This window comes from Phalangium opilio, unplaced genomic scaffold, assembly GCF_054372755.1.
Source record: "Phalangium opilio isolate 3A_F unplaced genomic scaffold, DU_Popi_V2 ptg000505l_1, whole genome shotgun sequence".
NCBI lineage: Eukaryota > Metazoa > Arthropoda > Arachnida > Opiliones > Phalangiidae > Phalangium > Phalangium opilio.
The window spans coordinates 2,483,921-2,502,331 of NW_028324239.1; the positions used below are offsets into that span (position 1 = coordinate 2,483,921).

The 18,411-nt window shown below is 32.5% G+C and overlaps 22 pseudogenes; 12 read left to right on the top strand and 10 right to left on the bottom strand.

Moving 5' to 3' along the window:
* Positions 1-7,909: 7,909 nt before the first annotated feature.
* LOC149590451 (5S ribosomal RNA) lies at positions 7,910-8,012 on the top strand (annotated as a pseudogene).
* Positions 8,013-8,359: 347 nt separating this feature from the next.
* LOC149590452 (5S ribosomal RNA) lies at positions 8,360-8,462 on the top strand (annotated as a pseudogene).
* A 122-nt stretch (positions 8,463-8,584) lies between these two features.
* Positions 8,585-8,703, top strand: LOC149590453 (5S ribosomal RNA; annotated as a pseudogene).
* Positions 8,704-8,839: 136 nt separating this feature from the next.
* LOC149590454 (5S ribosomal RNA) lies at positions 8,840-8,942 on the top strand (annotated as a pseudogene).
* A 377-nt stretch (positions 8,943-9,319) lies between these two features.
* On the top strand, positions 9,320-9,422 carry LOC149590455 (5S ribosomal RNA; annotated as a pseudogene).
* Positions 9,423-9,769: 347 nt separating this feature from the next.
* Positions 9,770-9,872, top strand: LOC149590456 (5S ribosomal RNA; annotated as a pseudogene).
* Positions 9,873-9,994: 122 nt separating this feature from the next.
* On the top strand, positions 9,995-10,113 carry LOC149590457 (5S ribosomal RNA; annotated as a pseudogene).
* A 136-nt stretch (positions 10,114-10,249) lies between these two features.
* LOC149590458 (5S ribosomal RNA) lies at positions 10,250-10,352 on the top strand (annotated as a pseudogene).
* A 1,055-nt stretch (positions 10,353-11,407) lies between these two features.
* Positions 11,408-11,526, top strand: LOC149590459 (5S ribosomal RNA; annotated as a pseudogene).
* Positions 11,527-12,358: 832 nt separating this feature from the next.
* Positions 12,359-12,477, top strand: LOC149590460 (5S ribosomal RNA; annotated as a pseudogene).
* A 135-nt stretch (positions 12,478-12,612) lies between these two features.
* LOC149590461 (5S ribosomal RNA) lies at positions 12,613-12,715 on the top strand (annotated as a pseudogene).
* A 377-nt stretch (positions 12,716-13,092) lies between these two features.
* On the top strand, positions 13,093-13,195 carry LOC149590462 (5S ribosomal RNA; annotated as a pseudogene).
* A 1,494-nt stretch (positions 13,196-14,689) lies between these two features.
* On the bottom strand, positions 14,690-14,792 carry LOC149590463 (5S ribosomal RNA; annotated as a pseudogene).
* Positions 14,793-14,929: 137 nt separating this feature from the next.
* On the bottom strand, positions 14,930-15,048 carry LOC149590464 (5S ribosomal RNA; annotated as a pseudogene).
* A 122-nt stretch (positions 15,049-15,170) lies between these two features.
* On the bottom strand, positions 15,171-15,273 carry LOC149590465 (5S ribosomal RNA; annotated as a pseudogene).
* Positions 15,274-15,408: 135 nt separating this feature from the next.
* Positions 15,409-15,527, bottom strand: LOC149590466 (5S ribosomal RNA; annotated as a pseudogene).
* A 593-nt stretch (positions 15,528-16,120) lies between these two features.
* LOC149590467 (5S ribosomal RNA) lies at positions 16,121-16,223 on the bottom strand (annotated as a pseudogene).
* A 137-nt stretch (positions 16,224-16,360) lies between these two features.
* LOC149590468 (5S ribosomal RNA) lies at positions 16,361-16,479 on the bottom strand (annotated as a pseudogene).
* A 122-nt stretch (positions 16,480-16,601) lies between these two features.
* LOC149590469 (5S ribosomal RNA) lies at positions 16,602-16,704 on the bottom strand (annotated as a pseudogene).
* Positions 16,705-16,840: 136 nt separating this feature from the next.
* On the bottom strand, positions 16,841-16,959 carry LOC149590470 (5S ribosomal RNA; annotated as a pseudogene).
* Positions 16,960-18,014: 1,055 nt separating this feature from the next.
* Positions 18,015-18,117, bottom strand: LOC149590471 (5S ribosomal RNA; annotated as a pseudogene).
* A 136-nt stretch (positions 18,118-18,253) lies between these two features.
* LOC149590472 (5S ribosomal RNA) lies at positions 18,254-18,372 on the bottom strand (annotated as a pseudogene).
* Positions 18,373-18,411: the final 39 nt, after the last annotated feature.

An 18,411-nucleotide genomic window follows, 5' to 3' on the forward strand; every position in this document is an offset into this window, starting at 1 on the left:
TTTTAATTACATTTTCAAAATCGACGTTTCTCGACCAGAGAAGCACTTTTTGAGAATTTTTTCACTATTTTCAAATATAATCGCTGAAACCATAGTTTTTGTACTTTTTGATTTAATTCAAGCAAATGTAACGATATTCATTTAAAAATCAATTAAAATTCCAATTTCAATAAGAAATCGTTGTCATGGATTTTGCATCTTGAAGAAAAAAAACATTCCATTTTTTCGGTACAATTTTGAATGCATTTTTTTCTGGACAAATTTTTGACCGAATTTAGCTTAAGTGCATTTAAAATACTCATTAAAAGTGATTTCATCTCGATTGATCAATAAATAAAAATGTACCTCGATTTTTAATAGAATTTTCAAAATCGACGTTTCTCGACCGGAGAAGCACTTTTTGAGAATTTTTTCTCTATTTTCAAATATAACCGCTGAAACCATAGTTTTTGTATTTTTGCTTTAATTCAAGCAAATGTAACGATATTCATTCAAAAAACAGTTAAAATTCCAATTTCAATAAGAAATCGTTGTCACGGATTTTGCATCTTGAAGAAAAAAAACATTCCATTTTTTCGGTAAAATTTTGAATGCATTTTTTTCTGGACAAATTTTTGACCGAATTTAGCTTAAATGCATATGAAATACTCATTAAAAGTTATTTCATCTCGATTGATCTATAAATAAAAATGTACCTCGATTTTTAATAGAATTTTCAAAATCGACGTTTTTTTGACCAGAGAAGCACATATAGAGTTTTTTTTCACTATTTTCAAATATAACCGCTGAAACCATAGTTTTTGTACTTTTTGCTTTAATTCAAGCAAATATAACGATATTCATTCAAAAAACAGTTAAAATTCCAATTTCAATAAGAAATCGTTGTCAAGGATTTTGCATCTTGAAGAAAAAAAGCATGCGATTTTTTCGGTACAATTTTGAATGCATTTTTTTCTGGACAGATTTTTTACCGAATTTAGCTTAAATACATGTAAGACTCATTAAAAGTGATTTCATCTCGATTGATCAATAAATAAAAATATACCTCGATTTTTAATAGAATTTTCAAAATCGACGTTTCTCGACCAGAGAAGCACATTTTGAGTTTTTTTTTCACTATATTCAAATATAACCGCTGAAACTATTTTTTTTGGTACTTTTTGCTTTAATTCAAGCAAATGTAACGATATTCATTCAAAAAACTGTTCAAATTCAATTTTGAATAAGAAATCGTCACGGATTTTGTATCTTGAAGAAAAAAAACATGCCATTTTTTCGGTACTCTTTTGAATGCATTTTTTTTCTGGACTAATTTTTTACCGAATTCAGCTTATTTACCTATATAATACTCATTAAAAGTGATTTCATCTCGATTGATCAATAAATAAATAAAAATGTACCTCGATTTTTAATAACATTTTAAAAATCGACGTTTCTCGAGCAGAGAAGCACATTTTGAGCTTTATTCGCTATTTTCAAATACAATCGAAGAAACCATTATTTTTGTACTTTTTGCTTTAATTCAAGCAAATGTAACGATATTCATTCAAAAAACTGTTCAAATTCAATTTTCAATAAGAAATCGTTGTCACGGAAAAAAAACATGCGATTTTTTCGGTACAATTTTGAAGGCATTTTTTTCTGGACAAATTTTTGACCGAATTTAGCTTATTTACCTATACAATACTCATTAAAAGTGATTTCATCTCGATTGATCAATAAATAAAAATGTCCCTCGATTTTTTATAACATTTTCGAAATCGACGTTTCTCGACCAGAGAAGCACTTTTTGAGAATTTTTTCACTATTTTCAAATATAACCGCTGAAACCATAGTTTTTGTACTTTTTGCTTTAATTCAAGCATATATAACGATATTCATTCAAAAAACAGTTAAAATTCCAATTTCAATAAGAAATCGTTGTCAAGGATTTTGCATCTTGAAGAAAAAAAGCATGCGATTTTTTCGGTACAATTTTGAATGCATTTTTTTCTGGACAGATTTTTTACCGAATTTAGCTTAAATACATGTAAAAGACTCATTAAAAGTGATTTCATCTCGATTGATCAATAAATAAAAATATACCTCGATTTTTAATAGAATTTTCAAAATCGACGTTTCTCGACCAGAGAAGCACATTTTGAGTTTTTTTTCACTATATTCAAATATAACCGCTGAAACTATTTTTTTTGGTACTTTTTGCTTTAATTCAAGCAAATGTAACGATATTCATTCAAAAAACTGTTCAAATTCACTTTTCAATAAGAAATCGTCACGGATTTTGTATCTTGAAGAAAAAAAACATGCCATTTTTTCGGTACTCTTTTGAATGCATTTTTTTTCTGGACTAATTTTTTACCGAATTCAGCTTATTTACCTATATAATACTCATTAAAAGTGATTTCATCTCGATTGATCAATAAATAAATAAAAATGTACCTCGATTTTTAATAACATTTTAAAAATCGACGTTTCTCGAGCAGAGAAGCACATTTTGAGCTTTATTCGCTATTTTCAAATACAATCGAAGAAACCATTATTTTTGTACTTTTTGCTTTAATTCAAGCAAATGTAACGATATTCATTCAAAAAACTGTTCAAATTCAATTTTCAATAAGAAATCGTTGTCACGGAAAAAAAACATGCGATTTTTTCGGTACAATTTTGAAGGCATTTTTTTCTGGACAAATTTTTGACTGAATTCAGCTTATTTACCTATACAATACTCATTAAAAGTGATTTCATCTCGATTGATCAATAAATAAAAATGTCCCTCGATTTTTTATAACATTTTCGAAATCGACGTTTCTCGACCAGAGAAGCACTTTTTGAGAATTTTTTCACTATTTTCAAATATAACCGCTGAAACCATAGTTTTTGTACTTTTTGCTTTAATTCAAGCAAATGTAACGATATTCATTCAAAAAACTGTTCAAATTCAATTTTCATTAAGAAATCGTTGTCATGGATTTTGTATCTTGAAGAAAAAAACATGCGATTTTTTCGGTACTTTTTTGAATGCAGTTTTTTTCTGGACAAATTTTTGACCGAATTTAGCTTATTTACATATAAAATACTCATTAAAAGTGATTATATCTCGATTGATCAATAAATAAAAATGAACCTCGATTTTTAATTACATTTTCAAAATCGACGTTTCTCGACCAGAGAAGCACTTTTTGAGAATTTTTTCACTATTTTCAAATATAACCGCTGAAACCATAGTTTTTGTACTTTTTGCTTTAATTCAAGCAAATGTAACGATATTCATTCAAAAAACAGTTAAAATTCCAATTTCAATAAGAAATCGTTGTCACGGATTTTGCATCTTGAAGAAAAAAAACATTCCATTTTTTCGGTAAAATTTTGATTGCATTTTTTTCTGGACAAATTTTTGACCGAATTTAGCTTAAATGCACATATAATACTCATTAAAAGTGATTTCATCTCGATTGATCAATAAATAAATAAAAATGTACCTCGATTTTTAATAACATTTTAAAAATCGACGTTTCTCGAGCAGAGAAGCACATTTTGAGCTTTATTCGCTATTTTCAAATACAATCGAAGAAACCATTATTTTTGTACTTTTTGCTTTAATTCAAGCAAATGTAACGATATTCATTCAAAAAACTGTTCAAATTCAATTTTCAATAAGAAATCGTTGTCACGGAAAAAAACATGCGATTTTTTCGGTACAATTTTGAAGGCATTTTTTTCTGGACAAATTTTTGACCGAATTCAGCTTATTTACCTATTTAATACTCATTAAAAGTGATTTCATCTCGATTGATCAATAAATAAAAATGTCCCTCGATTTTTTATAACATTTTCGAAATCGACGTTTCTCGACCAGAGAAGCACTTTTTGAGAATTTTTTCACTATTTTCAAATATAACCGCTGAAACCATAGTTTTTGTACTTTTTGCTTTAATTCAAGCAAATATAACGATATTCATTCAAAAAACAGTTAAAATTCCAATTTCAATAAGAAATCGTTGTCAAGGATTTTGCATCTTGAAGAAAAAAAGCATGCGATTTTTTCGGTACAATTTTGAATGCATTTTTTTCTGGACAGATTTTTTACCGAATTTAGCTTAAATACATGTAAAAGACTCATTAAAAGTGATTTCATCTCGATTGATCAATAAATAAAAATATACCTCGATTTTTAATAGAATTTTCAAAATCGACGTTTCTCGACCAGAGAAGCACATTTTGAGTTTTTTTTCACTATATTCAAATATAACCGCTGAAACTATTTTTTTTGGTACTTTTTGCTTTAATTCAAGCAAATGTAACGATATTCATTCAAAAAACTGTTCAAATTCAATTTTCAATAAGAAATCGTCACGGATTTTGTATCTTGAAGAAAAAAAACATGCCATTTTTTCGGTACTCTTTTGAATGCATTTTTTTTCTGGACTAATTTTTTACCGAATTCAGCTTATTTACCTATATAATACTCATTAAAAGTGATTTCATCTCGATTGATCAATAAATAAATAAAAATGTACCTCGATTTTTAATAACATTTTAAAAATCGACGTTTCTCGAGCAGAGAAGCACATTTTGAGCTTTATTCGCTATTTTCAAATACAATCGAAGAAACCATTATTTTTGTACTTTTTGCTTTAATTCAAGCAAATGTAACGATATTCATTCAAAAAACTGTTCAAATTCAATTTTCAATAAGAAATCGTTGTCACGGAAAAAAAACATGCGATTTTTTCGGTACAATTTTGAAGGCATTTTTTTCTGGACAAATTTTTGACCGAATTCAGCTTATTTACCTATACAATACTCATTAAAAGTGATTTCATCTCGATTGATCAATAAATAAAAATGTCCCTCGATTTTTTATAACATTTTCGAAATCGACGTTTCTCGACCAGAGAAGCACTTTTTGAGAATTTTTTCACTATTTTCAAATATAACCGCTGAAACCATAGTTTTTGTACTTTTTGCTTTAATTCAAGCAAATGTAACGATATTCATTCAAAAAACTGTTCAAATTCAATTTTCATTAAGAAATCGTTGTCATGGATTTTGTATCTTGAAGAAAAAAACATGCGATTTTTTCGGTACTTTTTTGAATGCAGTTTTTTTCTGGACAAATTTTTGACCGAATTTAGCTTATTTACATATAAAATACTCATTAAAAGTGATTATATCTCGATTGATCAATAAATAAAAATGAACCTCGATTTTTAATTACATTTTCAAAATCGACGTTTCTCGACCAGAGAAGCACTTTTTGAGAATTTTTTCACTATTTTCAAATATAACCGCTGAAACCATAGTTTTTGTACTTTTTGCTTTAATTCAAGCAAATGTAACGATATTCATTCAAAAAACAGTTAAAATTCCAATTTCAATAAGAAATCGTTGTCACGGATTTTGCATCTTGAAGAAAAAAAACATTCCATTTTTTCGGTAAAATTTTGAATGCATTTTTTTCTGCACAAATTTTTGACCGAATTTAGCTTAAATGCACATAAAATACTCATTAAAAGTGATTTCATCTCGATTGATCAATAAATAAAAATGTACCTCGATTTTTAATTACATTTTCAAAATCAACGTTTCTCGACCAGAGAAGCACTTTTTGAGAATTTTTTCACTATTTTCAAATATAACCGCTGAAACCATAGTTTTTGTATTTTTGCTTTAATTCAAGCAAATGTAACGAAATTCATTCAAAAAACTGTTCAAATTCAATTTTCAATAAGAAATCGTTGTCACGGATTTTGCATCTTGAAGAAAAAAAACATTCCATTTTTTCGGTGAAATTTTGAATGCATTTTTTTCTGGACAAATATTTGATCGAATTTAGCTTAAATACATATAAAATACTCATTTAAAGCGATTTCATCTCGATTGATCTATAAATAAAAATGTACCTCAATTTTTAATAGAATTTTCAAAATCGACGTTTCTCGACAAGAAAAGCACTTTTTGAGAATTTTTTCTCTATTTTCAAATATAACCGCTGAAACCATAGTTTTTGTATTTTTGCTTTAATTCAAGCAAATGTAACGATATTCATTCAAAAAACAGTTAAAATTCCAATTTCAATAAGAAATCGTTGTCACGGATTTTGCATCTTGAAGAAAAAAAACATTCCATTTTTTCGGTAAAATTTTGAATGCATTTTTTTCTGGACAAATTTTTGACCGAATTTAGCTTAAATGCATATAAAATACTCATTAAAAGTGATTTCATCTCGATTGATCAATAAATAAAAATGTACCTCGATTTTTAATATAATTTTCAAAATCGACGTTTCTTGACCAGAGAAGCACATTTAGAGTTTTTTTTCACTATTTTCAAATATAACCGCTGAAACCATAGTTTTTGTACTTTTTGCTTTAATTCAAGCAAATATAACGATATTCATTCAAAAAACAGTTAAAATTCCAATTTCAATAAGAAATCGTTGTAACGGTTTTTGTATCTTGAAGGTAAAAAACATGCGATTTTTTCGGTACAATTTTAAGTGCATTTTTTTCTGGACAAATTTTTGACTGAATTTAGCTTAAATACATATAAAATACTCATTAAAAGCGATTTCATCTCGATTGATCAGTAAATAAAAATGTACCTCGATTTTTAATTACATTTTCAAAATCGACGTTTCTCGACCAGAGAAGCACTTTATGAGAATTTTTTCACTATTTTCAAATATAACCGCTGAAACCATAGTTTTTGTACTTTTTGCTTTAATTCAAGCAAATGTAACGATATTCATTCAAAAAACAGTTAAAATTCCAATTTCAATAAGAAATCGTTGTCACGGATTTTGCATCTTGAAGAAAAAAAACATTCCATTTTTTCGGTGAAATTTTGAATGCATTTTTTTCTGGACAAATTTTTGACCGAATTTAGCTTAAATGCATATAAAATACTCATTAAAAGTGATTTCATCTCGATTGATCAATAAATAAAAATGTACCTCGATTTTTAATAGAATTTTCAAAATCGACGTTTCTCGACCAGAGAAGCACATTTTGAGAACTTTTTCACTATTTTCAAATATAACCGCTGAAACCATAGTTTTTGTATTTTTGCTTTAATTCCAGCAAATGTAACGATATTCATTCAAAAAACTGTTAAAATTCCAATTTCAATAAGAAATCGTTGTCACGGATTTTGCATCTTGAAGAAAAAAACATTCCATTTTTTCGGTACAATTTTGAATGCATTTTTTTCTGGACAAATTTTTGACTGAATTTAGCTTAAATACATATAAAATACTCATTAAAAGCGATTTCATCTCGATTGATCAGTAAATAAAAATGTACCTCGATTTTTAATTACATTTTCAAAATCGACGTTTCTCGACCAGAGAAGCACTTTTTGAGAATTTTTTCACTATTTTCAAATATAACCGCTGAAACCATAGTTTTTGTACTTTTTGCTTTAATTCAAGCAAATGTAACGATATTCAGTCAAAAAAACAGTTAAAATTCCAATTTCAATAATGGTGTATTAAGCAGTCAGTACTTGGGAACACTGGGTGCCGTTGGCTTTTTCCTTTTTGTTTCCTCTTTTAAATTCCACCAGATATGAAAAAAAGCAAACATATCTTCATTTTGTTATTGTTTTATAAAGATTTAGGTTAATTAAATTCAAATTATTAACTAGCACTCTCGGCAACGGCCATATCACGCTGAATACACCGGTTCTCGTCCGATCACCGAAGTTAAGCAACGTCGAGCGCAGTCAGTGCTTGGAATAGAGGCCACATAGGAACACTGCAAGCCGTTAGCTTTTTCACTTTTTTTTGTCTTTTAAATTCCAATAGATATGAAAAAAGCAAACATATTTTCTTTTTGTTATTGTTTTAAATAGATGAAGGTTAATTTGTCTCACTTAATTTAAATTCGAATTATAAACTAGCACTCTCGGCAACGGCCATATCACGCTGAAAACACCGGTTCATGTCCGATCACCGAAGTTAAGCAGCGTCGAGCGCAGTCAGTACTTGGGAACACTGGGTGCCGTTGGCTTTTTCCTTTTTGTTTCCTCTTTTAAATTCCACCAGATATGAAAAAAGCAAACATATCTTCATTTTGTTATTGTTTTATAAAGATTAAGGTTAATTAAATTCAAATTATTAACTAGCACTCTCAGCAACGGCCTTTTCACGCTGAATACACCGGTTCTCGTCCGATCACCGAAGTTAAGCAGCGTCGAGCGCAGTCAGTACTTGGGAACACTGCGTGCCGTCGGCTTTTTCCTTTTTGTTTCCTCTTTTAAATTACACCAGATATGAAAAAAGCAAACATATCTTCATTTTGTTATTGTTTTATAAAGATTTAGGTTAATTAAATTCAAATTATTAACTAGCACTCTCGGCAACGGCCATATCACGCTGAAAACACCGGTTCTCGTCCGATCACCGAAGTTAAGCAGCGTCGAGCGCAGTCAGTACTTGGGAACACTGCGTGCCGTCGGCTTTTTCCTTTTTGTTTCCTCTTTTAAATTCCACCAGATATGAAAAAAGCAAACATATCTTCATTTTGTTATTGTTTTATAAAGATTTAGGTTAATTAAATTCAAATTATTAACTAGCACTCTCGGCAACGGCCATTTCATGCTGAATACACCGGTTCTCGTCCGATCACCGAAGTTAAACAGCGTCGAGCGCAGTCAGTGCTTGGGAGGGAGGCCACATAGGAACACTGCAAGCCGTTAACTTTTTCTCTTTTTTTTGTCTTTTAAATTCCAATAGATATGAAAAAAGCAAACATATTTTCTTTTTGTTATTGTTTTAAAAAGATGAAGGTTAATTTGTCTCACTTACTTTAAATTCGAATTATTAACTAGCACTCTCGGCAACGGCCATATCACGCTGAAAACACCGGTTCTCGTCCGATCACCGAAGTTAAGCAGCGTCGAGCGCAGTCAGTACTTGGGAACACTTCGTGCCGTTGGCTTTTTCCTTTTTGTTTCCTCTTTTAAATTCCACCAGATATGAAAAAAGCAAACATATCTTCTTTTTGATATTGTTTTATAAAGATGAAGGTTAATTAAATTCAAATTATTAACTAGCACTTTCGGCAACGGCCATATCACGCTGAAAACACCGGTTCTCGTCCGATCACCGAAGTTAAGCAACGTCGAGCGCAGTCAGTGCTTGGAATAGAGGCCACATAGGAACACTGCAAGCCGTTAGCTTTTTCACTTTTTTTTGTCTTTTAAATTCCAATAGATATGAAAAAAGCAAACATATTTTCTTTTTGTTATTGTTTTAAATAGATGAAGGTTAATTTGTCTCACTTAATTTAAATTCGAATTATAAACTAGCACTCTCGGCAACGGCCATATCACGCTGAAAACACCGGTTCATGTCCGATCACCGAAGTTAAGCAGCGTCGAGCGCAGTCAGTACTTGGGAACACTGGGTGCCGTTGGCTTTTTCCTTTTTGTTTCCTCTTTTAAATTCCACCAGATATGAAAAAAGCAAACATATCTTCATTTTGTTATTGTTTTATAAAGATTAAGGTTAATTAAATTCAAATTATTAACTAGCACTCTCAGCAACGGCCTTTTCACGCTGAATACACCGGTTCTCGTCCGATCACCGAAGTTAAGCAGCGTCGAGCGCAGTCAGTACTTGGGAACACTGCGTGCCGTCGGCTTTTTCCTTTTTGTTTCCTCTTTTAAATTACACCAGATATGAAAAAAGCAAACATATCTTCATTTTGTTATTGTTTTATAAAGATTTAGGTTAATTAAATTCAAATTATTAACTAGCACTCTCGGCAACGGCCATATCACGCTGAAAACACCGGTTCTCGTCCGATCACCGAAGTTAAGCAGCGTCGAGCGCAGTCAGTACTTGGGAACACTGCGTGCCGTCGGCTTTTTCCTTTTTGTTTCCTCTTTTAAATTCCACCAGATATGAAAAAAGCAAACATATCTTCATTTTGTTATTGTTTTATAAAGATTTAGGTTAATTAAATTCAAATTATTAACTAGCACTCTCGGCAACGGCCATATCATGCTGAATACACCGGTTCTCGTCCGATCACCGAAGTTTAACAGCGTCGAGCGCAGTCAGTGCTTGGGAGGGAGGCCACATAGGAACACTGCAAGCCGTTAGCTTTTTCTCTTTTTTTTGTCTTTTAAATTCCAATAGATATGAAAAAAGCAAACATATTTTCTTTTTGTTATTGTTTTAAAAAGATGAAGGTTAATTTGTCTCACTTACTTTAAATTCGAATTATTAACTAGCACTCTCGGCAACGGCCATATCACGCTGAAAACACCGGTTCTCGTCCGATCACCGAAGTTAAGCAGCGTCGAGCGCAGTCAGTACTTGGGAACACTTCGTGCCGTTGGCTTTTTCCTTTTTGTTTCCTCTTTTAAATTCCACCAGATATGAAAAAAGCAAACATATCTTCTTTTTGATATTGTTTTATAAAGATGAAGGTTAATTAAATTCAAATTATTAACTAGCACTTTCGGCAACGGCCATATCACGCTGAAAACACCGGTTCTCGTCCGATCACCGAAGTTAAGCAACGTCGAGCGCAGTCAGCAAAAAAGAGTTCTCAGAAGTATTTATAACGTGAATTGGTTATCACATACAAAAATATTATATGCAAAAAGTAAAACGTTAGACATATTTCAAATTATTAAGTATAATAATCTAATATTTATTCGTAAAAATATTAATGGTGTACATAAACTATTTAGTACAACTTCCTCTAACATATTAACAAGAACAAACAATATTTTAGAATGCCACCAATGCAAAACCTCAAAAAAGCTTAACTCAATCTTTTATGCAGGAGTAAAACAATACAACCAAATTTATTTACTTATATGTGATACCAAATCCTTCAATTTAGTTAAAAAAAAACTTAAAATACATATACTTAATGGCAGTGTGTAGCCATCTTTGATCTATTTGTTTATTTATTTTTTATTTATATATTTAGTTATTCCTGATTTTAATTGTTTTATTTAAAGAAGAACCATAACTCGTTTATATTTTATATTAAACGAAGTAAAAAAGTCTTGTTTTCCAATAGATATTAAACTATATTCATGTACATGCAAAACTTTATTTTAATTTTAATTTATATTTTTTATGTTCATTCTCTTTTAATGTTCTTTATTTCATTTTGTTGTCCAATTGACGTTAATCTTAAAAAATTTAAGGAGGGCAATAAGTCGCTTGAAGACTTGGTCCCTCCCCATGACCTTTTGTACAAAACTATGACAAATAAACTTTGAAACTTTGAAACTTTGAACACTGCGTGCCGTTGGCTTTTTCAATTTTATTTCATCTTTTAAATTCCACCAGATGTGAAAAAAGCAAACATATCTTCTTTTTGATATTGTTTTATAAAGATGAAGGTTAATTAAATTCAAATTATTAAATAGCACTCTCGGCAACGGCCATATCACGCTGAAAACACCGGTTCCCGTCCGATCACCGAAGTTGAGCAGCGTCGAGCGCAGTCAGTACTTGGGAGGGAGACCACTTAGGAACAATGCGTGCCGTTGGCTTTTTCACTTTTTTTCCTCTTTTAAATTCCAATAGATATGAAAAAAGCAAACATGTTATCTTTTTGTTATTGTTTTAACAAGATGAAGGTTAATTTGTCTCTCTTAATTTAAATTCGAATTATTTTCTAGCACTCTCGGTAACGGCCATATCACGCTGAAAACACCGGTTCTTGTCCGATCACCGAAGTTAAGCAGCGTCGAGCGCTGTCAGTACTTGGGAACACTGGGTGCCGTAGGCTTTTTCCTTTTTGTTTCCTCTTTTAAATTCCACCAGATATGAAAAAAGCAAACATACCTTCATTTTGTTATTGTTTTATAAAGATTAAGGTTAATTAAATTCAAATTATTAACTAGCACTCTCAGCAACGGCCTTTTCACGCTGAATACACCGGTTCTCGTCCGATCACCGAAGTTAAGCAGCGTCGAGCGCAGTCAGTACTTGGGAACACTGCGTGCCGTCGGCTTTTTCCTTTTTGTTTCCTCTTTTAAATTCCACCAGATATGAAAAAAGCAAACATATCTTCATTTTGTTATTGTTTTATAAAGATTTAGGTTAATTAAATTCAAATTATTAACTAGCACTCTCGGCAACGGCCATATCACGCTGAATACACCGAGTCTCGTCCGATCACCGAAGTTAAGCAGCGTCGAGCGCAGTCAGTGCTTGGGAGGGAGGCCACATAGGAACACTGCAAGCCGTTAGCTTTTTCACTTTTTTTTGTCATAATAGATATGAAAAAAGCAAACATACTTTCTTTTTGTTATTGTTTTAAAAAGATGAAGGTTAATTTGTCTCACTTAATTTAAATTCGAATTATTAACTAGCACTCTCGGCAACGGCCATATCACGCTGAATACACCGGTTCTCGTCCGATCACCGAAGTTAAGCAGCGTCGAGCGCAGTCAGTGCTTGGGAGGGAGGCCACATAGGAACACTGCAAGCCGTTAGCTTTATCACTTTTTTTGTCTTTTAAATTAAAATAGATATGAAAAAAGCAAACATATTTTCTTTTTGTTATTGTTTTAAATAGATGAAGGTTAATTTGTCTCACTTAATTTAAATTCGAATTATTAACTAGCACTCTCGGCAACGGCCATATCACGCTGAAAACACCGGTTCTTGTCCGATCACCGAAGTTAAGCAGCGTCGAGCGCAGTCAGTACTTGGGAACACTGCGTGCCGTTGGCTTTTTCCTTTTTGTTTCCTCTTTTAAATTCCACCAGATATGAAAAAAGCAAACATATCTTCATTTTGTTATTGTTTTATAAAGATTTAGGTTAATTAAATTCAAATTATTAACTAGCACTCTCGGCAACGGCCAAATCACGCTGAATACACTGAATCTCGTCCGATCACCGAAGTTAAGCAGCGTCGAGCGCAGTCAGTGCTTGGGAGGGAGGCCACATAGGAACACTGCAAGCCGTTAGCTTTTTCACTTTTTTTTGTCTTTTAAATTCCAATAGATATGAAAAAAGCAAACATATTTTCTTTTTGTTATTGTTTTAAAAAGATGAAGGTTAATTTGTCTCACTTACTTTAAATTCGAATTATTAACTAGCACTCTCGGCAACGGCCATATCACGCTGAAAACACCGGTTCTCGTCCGATCACCGAAGTTAAGCAGCGTCGAGCGCAGTCAGTACTTGGGAACACTTCGTGCCGTTGGCTTTTTCCTTTTTGTTTCCTCTTTTTAATTCCACCAGATATGAAAAAAGCAAACATATCTTCTTTTTGATATTGTTTTATAAAGATGAAGGTTAATTAAATTCAAATTATTAACTAGCACTTTCGGCAACGGCCATATCACGCTGAAAACACCGGTTCTCGTCCGATCACCGAAGTTAAGCAACGTCGAGCGCAGTCAGCAAAAAAGAGTTCTCAGAAGTATTTATAACGTGAATTGGTTATCACATACAAAAATATTATATGCAAAAAGTAAAACGTTAGACATATTTCAAATTATTAAGTATAATAATCTAATATTTATTCGTAAAAATATTAATGGTGTACATAAACTATTTAGTACAACTTCCTCTAACATATTAACAAGAACAAACAATATTTTAGAATGCCACCAATGCAAAACCTCAAAAAAGCTTAACTCAATCTTTTATGCAGGAGTAAAACAATACAACCAAATTTATTTACTTATATGTGATACCAAATCCTTCAATTTAGTTAAAAAAAAACTTAAAATACATATACTTAATGGCAGTGTGTTCCCAAGTACTGACTGCGCTCGACGCTGCTTAACTTCGGTGATCGGACGAGAACCGGTGTTTTCAGCGTGATATGGCCGTTGCCGAGAGTGCTAGTTAATAATTCGAATTTAAAGTAAGTGAGACAAATTAACCTTCATCTTTTTAAAACAATAACAAAAAGAAAATATGTTTGCTTTTTTCATATCTATTGGAATTTAAAAGACAAAAAAAAGTGAAAAAGCTAACGGCTTGCAGTGTTCCTATGTGGCCTCCCTCCCAAGCACTGACTGCGCTCGACGCTGCTTAACTTCGGTGATCGGACGAGATTCAGTGTATTCAGCGTGATTTGGCCGTTGCCGAGAGTGCTAGTTAATAATTCGAATTTAAATTAAGTGAGACAAATTAACCTTCATCTTTTTAAAACAATAACAAAAAGAAAATATGTTTGCTTTTTTCATATCTATTGGAATTTAAAAGACAAAAAAAAAGTGAAAAAGCTAACGGCAAGCAGTGTTCCTAAGTGGCCTCCTTCCCAAATACTGACTGCGCTCAACGCTGCTAACCTTCGGTGATCGGAAGAGAACCAGTGTATTCAGCGTGATTTGGCCGTTGCCGAGAGTGCTAGATAATAATTTGAATTTAATTAACCTTCATCTTTATAAAACAATAACAAAAAGAAGATATGTTTGCTTTTTGCATATCTGGTGGAAATTAAAAGAGAAAACAAAAAGGAAAAAGCCAACGGCACGCAGTGTTCCCAAGTACTGACTGCGCTCGACGCTGCTTAACTTCGGTGATTGGACGAGAACCGGTGTATTCAGCGTGAAAAGGCCGTTGCCGAGAGTGCTAGTTAATAATTTGAATTTAATTAACCTTAATCTTTATAAAACAATAACAAAATGAAGATATGTTTGCTTTTTTCATATCTGGTGGAATTTAAAAGAGGAAACAAAAAGGAAAAAGCCAACGGCACCCAGTGTTCCCAAGTACTGACTGCGCTCGACGCTGCTTAACTTCGGTGATCGGACAAGAACCGGTGTTTTCAGCGTGATATGGCCGTTGCCGAGAGTGCTAGTTAATAATTCGAATTTAAATTAAGTGAGACAAATTAATCTTCATCATTTTAAAAACAATAACAAAAAGAAAATATGTTTGCTTTTTTCATATCTGTTGGAATTTAAAAGACAAAAAAAAGTGAAAAAGCTAACGGCTTGCAGTGTTCCTATGTGGCCTCCCTCCCAAGCACTGACTGCGCTCGACGCTGCTTAACTTCGGTGATCGGACGGGAACCGGTGTATTCAGCGTGATATGGCCGTTGCCGAGAGTGCTAGTTAATAATTTGAATTTAATTAACCTAAATCTTTATAAAACAATAAAAAAATGAAGATATGTTTGCTTTTTTCATATCTGGTGGAATTTAAAAGAGGAAACAAAAAGGAAAAAGCCAACGGCACGCAGTGTTCCCAAGTACTGACTGCGCTCGACGCTGCTTAACTTCGGTGATCGGACAAGAACCGGTGTTTTCAGCGTGATATGGCCGTTGCCGAGAGTGCTAGTTAATAATTAGAATTTAAATTAAGTGAGACAAATTAACCTTCATCTATTTAAAACAATAACAAAAAGAAAATATGTTTGCTTTTTTCATATCTATTTTAATTTAAAAGACAAAAAAAGTGATAAAGCTAACGGCTTGCAGTGTTCCTATGTGGCCTCCCTCCCAAGCACTGACTGCGCTCGACGCTGCTTAACTTCGGTGATCGGACGAGAACCGGTGTATTCAGCGTGATATGGCCGTTGCCGAGAGTGCTAGTTAATAATTCGAATTTAAATTAAGTGAGACAAATTAACCTTCATCTTTTTAAAACAATAACAAAAAGAAAGTATGTTTGCTTTTTTCATATCTATTATGACAAAAAAAAGTGAAAAAGCTAACGGCTTGCAGTGTTCCTATGTGGCCTCCCTCCCAAGCACTGACTGCGCTCGACGCTGCTTAACTTCGGTGATCGGACGAGACTCGGTGTATTCAGCGTGATATGGCCGTTGCCGAGAGTGCTAGTTAATAATTTGAATTTAATTAACCTAAATCTTTATAAAACAATAACAAAATGAAGATATGTTTGCTTTTTTCATATCTGGTGGAATTTAAAAGTGGAAACAAAAAGGAAAAAGCCAACGGCACGCAGTGTTCCCAAGTACTGACTGCGCTCGACGCTGCTTAACTTCGGTGATTGGACGAGAACCGGTGTATTCAGCGTGAAAAGGCCGTTGCCGAGAGTGCTAGTTAATAATTTGAATTTAATTAACCTTAATCTTTATAAAACAATAACAAAATGAAGATATGTTTGCTTTTTTCATATCTGGTGGAATTTAAAAGAGGAAACAAAAAGGAAAAAGCCAACGGCACCCAGTGTTCCCAAGTACTGACTGCGCTCGACGCTGCTTAACTTCGGTGATCGGACAAGAACCGGTGTTTTCAGCGTGATATGGCCGTTGCCGAGAGTGCTAGTTAATAATTCGAATTTAAATTAAGTGAGACAAATTAATCTTCATCATTTTAAAAACAATAACAAAAAGAAAATATGTTTGCTTTTTTCATATCTGTTGGAATTTAAAAGACAAAAAAAAATTAAAAAGCTAACGGCTTGCAGTGTTCCTATGTGGCCTCCCTCCCAAGCACTGACTGCGCTCGACGCTGCTTAACTTCGGTGATCGGACGGGAACCGGTGTATTCAGCGTGATATGGCCGTTGCCGAGAGTGCTAGTTAATAATTTGAATTTAATTAACCTAAATCTTTATAAAACAATAACAAAATGAAGATATGTTTGCTTTTTTCATATCTGGTGGAATTTAAAAGAGGAAACAAAAAGGAAAAAGCCAACGGCACGCAGTGTTCCCAAGTACTGACTGCGCTCGACGCTGCTTAACTTCGGTGATCGGACAAGAACCGGTGTTTTCAGCGTGATATGGCCGTTACCGAGAGTGCTAGAAAATAATTCGAATTTAAATTAAGAGAGACAAATTAACCTTCATCTTGTTAAAACAATAACAAAAAGATAACATGTTTGCTTTTTTCATATCTATTGGAATTTAAAAGAGGAAAAAAAGTGAAAAAGCCAACGGCACGCATTGTTCCTAAGTGGTCTCCCTCCCAAGTACTGACTGCGCTCGACGCTGCTCAACTTCGGTGATCGGACGGGAACCGGTGTTTTCAGCGTGATATGGCCGTTGCCGAGAGTGCTATTTAATAATTTGAATTTAATTAACCTTCATATTTATAAAACAATATCAAAAAGAAGATATGTTTGCTTTTTTCACATCTGGTGGAATTTAAAAGATGAAATAAAATTGAAAAAGCCAACGGCACGCAGTGTTCAAAGTTTCAAAGTTTCAAAGTTTATTTGTCATAGTTTTGTACAAAAGGTCATGGGGAGGGACCAAGTCTTCAAGCGACTTATTGCCCTCCTTAAATTTTTTAAGATTAACGTCAATTGGACAACAAAATGAAATAAAGAACATTAAAAGAGAATGAACATAAAAAATATAAATTAAAATTAAAATAAAGTTTTGCATGTACATGAATATAGTTTAATATCTATTGGAAAACAAGACTTTTTTACTTCGTTTAATATAAAATATAAACGAGTTATGGTTCTTCTTTAAATAAAACAATTAAAATCAGGAATAACTAAATATATAAATAAAAAATAAATAAACAAATAGATCAAAGATGGCTACACACTGCCATTAAGTATATGTATTTTAAGTTTTTTTTTAACTAAATTGAAGGATTTGGTATCACATATAAGTAAATAAATTTGGTTGTATTGTTTTACTCCTGCATAAGAGATTGAGTTAAGCTTTTTTGAGGTTTTGCATTGGTGGCATTCTAAAATATTGTTTGTTCTTGTTAATATGTTAGAGGAAGTTGTACTAAATAGTTTATGTACACCATTAATATTTTTATGAATAAATATTAGATTATTATACTTAATAATTTGAAATATGTCTAACGTTTTACTTTTTGCATATAATATTTTTGTATGTGATAACCAATTCACGTTATAAATACTTCTGAGAACTCTTTTTTGCTGACTGCGCTCGACGTTGCTTAACTTCGGTGATCGGACGAGAACCGGTGTTTTCAGCGTGATATGGCCGTTGCCGAAAGTGCTAGTTAATAATTTGAATTTAATTAACCTTCATCTTTATAAAACAATATCAAAAAGAAGATATGTTTGCTTTTTTCATATCTGGTGGAATTTAAAAGAGGAAACAAAAAGGAAAAAGCCAACGGCACGAAGTGTTCCCAAGTACTGACTGCGCTCGACGCTGCTTAACTTCGGTGATCGGACGAGAACCGGTGTTTTCAGCGTGATATGGCCGTTGCCGAGAGTGCTAGTTAATAATTCGAATTTAAAGTAAGTGAGACAAATTAACCTTCATCTTTTTAAAACAATAACAAAAAGAAAATATGTTTGCTTTTTTCATATCTATTGGAATTTAAAAGACAAAAAAAAGAGAAAAAGCTAACGGCTTGCAGTGTTCCTATGTGGCCTCCCTCCCAAGCACTGACTGCGCTCGACGCTGTTAAACTTCGGTGATCGGACGAGAACCGGTGTATTCAGCATGATATGGCCGTTGCCGAGAGTGCTAGTTAATAATTTGAATTTAATTAACCTAAA